A 3,504-nucleotide genomic window follows, 5' to 3' on the forward strand; every position below is an offset into this window, starting at 1 on the left:
GTATGAGGCTCTTTCATGACGGCTTCATTTTTTAAGTCAAAAATCAAGCCTTAAGTTGGGAGGATACTTGGTTTCCTCCAAATGTCTGCATTCACTTCCTGGGGGCAGTGTGTTTGGGTTCACACCTTACCCTTTCTTGTTCCTAACTTTACACGGTTAAATAACAAAGGGAATAAGCCTATAATTGTGAACTCATGAGAAATGGGGAGTTTAAATTCAGGCTGAGGGGCCCATCTTTGGACAGCTTTTTAAAATTTGCAAAGGCAAAATGTAACATTTTTCTTTTTGTAGGTGACGGTCTTAAGATTTCCTTTGTTATCCATGGAGATGGTTGACCCTACCGTAAAACAAGAGTCCTCATTCATCTCACTACTTAAAAAACTAAAAAAGAGAAGATGCTCTTCTAAGAGGAACAAATCACAATCTCGGTTGAGGTACGTTTTCAGAGCTAATCTGTCTTCCCTCCTTCCCTCTCATATTATGAAACTCCCTCCTCGGCAACCCCGCCCAGGCCACTTAACGAGAAGGGTGGGCAAGGTGAGGCTTCCCTGTTCTCCCCAACCACACGTGCGGAACCTGCAGCCTGCACGGGCTTACATGAATGAACCCACTGGCAGAATTATCTGCTGGTCAGGCTTTCTAGACGTCTCTGCGTCTGAGAATAAAGATTCTCCTGCACTGGGGAGCCTGGCTGGCTCATTCAGTACAGTGTGCGACTCTTGATCTCAGGGTCATGAGTGCGAGGTCCGCATTGGGTGTAGAGAGTACTTAAATTCTTCTACACTTAAAGCCTCATCTTTGGTGTCTCTGGCACTCAAGGCTGTAGATGAGAAAGCAGTGTCTTAGAATGTCATTAAAGACAAGTTTGAGTCTGTTGTAGTAATTCCATATTTGAGTTCTGAGGGGTTAGGGTCTTCAGTGTATACATTTATGGAAGCAGCCAGGAATTACACGTACAAGTGACTGTGCATCAAACTGGCTCCAGAAAAAGACAGACACGAGGGAAGATCAGACATCACTTAAACGTACAATCACTACCAGTAAGTGGATACCAATGGAATTTCATGTTCATTAGGTACTCTGTAAATCAAAAACGACTCCTTTGAGAACCTGGAAATAACTGAAAAGCATAGGAAATACCTAAAATCCCCAAGGAAATATCTAAAATTGGCTTACAAGTGGGAGAATAGAACCAACAACGTTGATTTCTCCTGATTTCTAGTTCATTGGTTCCCAACCTTCTTTTCCTGCCTCTCCACTGTTTCTAAGTGCAGCACAGCCCCACCCGTAGTATCGCAACCATTGGTTCCTCCTCTAAACTGCCACAGCACACTGAGCTGGAGACCTGGGGGCTGGTGTCAGGGAGACCCTGGGAGGGGAAAAAGGAGAAATGAGGGCGCAGAGAGTGGTGCAGGGGTAATGCCGCTCCCTCTACAAAGGTACATTTTAAGAGACGGCCTCAGTTGAGAACCATATATTCTTCCTTCTCCCACTCCTAAAAACTCTTTTCTCTTATAAATGCCATCCAACTTTTAAGACCTAGCTAGCTTCATTGCCACAGTTGAACCTTCACAGACCTCTCTAACCCATTGATCACTTCTTTCCCCAAATCCAACAGCATTTACTGGTGTGATCTGACAATTAATCATGCAACTGCTTCACAACTCTTCCCAGAAACGATTTCAGCTTTCAAACAGCTGTGTTCCAAGTGTGTTGGTCAAGTGATCATGTGAAATCCAAAACATTTTCATTCAAACACTAATTTCACATGGTGGTTAACTTACCAGGTCAGGTCTTAAAATAGTGCTTGCTCTGTAAAACAGTTGAAAACTGGTAGGAAAAAAGTGACGTTACTAAGAAAGAAAGAGAGTAAAACATTCATTTAGTCATACTGAAAGCTATTTGTCAGGAAGGAGATGGAGACTGAAGATTCAGGAAAGAAATTTCATGATCCATTTAAGGGCATGTTTTTCTATTAAACACAATTTCCATTCATCTAGAAATATAACACTATCATAAACTTTTTTTTTTCTGATTCCTGTAAAATCTCAAGTAAAGAGTGACAGTGATCATGAAAACTTTTCTAGAGGTAACTGGTCAAGTTGGAAGGCAGAAGGGAAGGAAAAGGATGATTAAAAAAAAAAAAAGGCAGGGACGCCTGGCTGGCTCAGTCAGTTGAGTGTCCAACTCTTTGATTGTGGCTCAGATCATGATCCCAGGGTTATGGGATCGAACCCTGAGTTGGGCTCCATGCTCAGCATGGAGATGCTCTCTTTCCCTTGGCCTTTCTGCCCCTTTCATGCTCTCTGAAAGAAAAAAAAAACAAGCGTATGGTCAGAAAGTAATTGCCTTTCAATGAACTGACCTCCAACTGATGGAAGAGCCATCAATGGCTGGTCTGGTTAAACCACCTGTGTGAGGAGAGGGGAGGTGGAGGTGAAGAGATGGGTTCAGCAACTTGGAGGGGGTGATAGTTCACTCAAAGCTATTTGACTTGGCACCCAAAGTGCGTGGGGGTGGGGAAGGTGAGCTTACATTAGTATGTAAGCGAAGTTAGTTTGCAAACCAGGGCTCACAGACTTAGTGGAGTCCATACTGCCATTTCTTCATTTATTGCCAACTGGACTGTGGTTTCTTGAGGGGTATAGAACGCATCTTGTATTTTACTATACCCAACAGTGGTTAACTGCAGCTCTTCATGTTCCATGATAGACAGTCTTGAAATAGAAAGGAAATAGTAAGAATTTGTTAATTTTGCATTATAACATAGGGCTTTTTACCCCCTTATTATGTGAAAAGAGGATTTTCCCCCTTTAAACACAGTCCCGTATAAGGTAAGTTAGAGAGAGGAAACAAAGAAAGTCAAAGAGCTTAGCTTTTCCTCTAGCTAGCTAAACTTTGCTTTTCAAAACCTTCCTTTATGTCATTCATCATTCTGGATTCTTGTCTTCTCTAATATATAACTTCTTAACATGAAACAGGTTACAAGGGCAAACTTTTCATAAGCTATTAGGAAGTTATTTAAATATTTGCAAATGGTAACTGGGAAGGGCAAGTATGAAGTACTTTAATTTGATTAAGTTCATTGTTATAGTCTCTTCAGAATAAAAACATTCTCCTTTTCTTATAATAAATAAAGCAAATGTATTGGGATACCAAAAATGAGGCAATGTGATACCAAAAATGAGGCTCAGTCTGAAATACACTATGAGAGCCATTCTTCAAGATTGGTGTACATAAAATGTCCCATTAAGTGGACATTAAAATGAAAAAATATAGCTAGAATTAAGAATTCAACATTGACTAACTCGACTCAATGGAACAATTTAAAGATAATCATGGATTATGATAAAGTTAAAGGAAATATGAGGTAAGGAACTATGAAACATTGTACCAAAAAAGGAAGAACACCCCCCCTCCCCTGCCCTCTGCCAAATCTTTAACTTGGGAATTTTGTTATTTTTCTAATTTCATTTATATGAAAAATATTTTAATGGTATTAAG

The sequence above is a fragment of the Leopardus geoffroyi genome, chromosome A1 (assembly GCF_018350155.1).
Source record: "Leopardus geoffroyi isolate Oge1 chromosome A1, O.geoffroyi_Oge1_pat1.0, whole genome shotgun sequence".
Taxonomy (NCBI): domain Eukaryota; kingdom Metazoa; phylum Chordata; class Mammalia; order Carnivora; family Felidae; genus Leopardus; species Leopardus geoffroyi.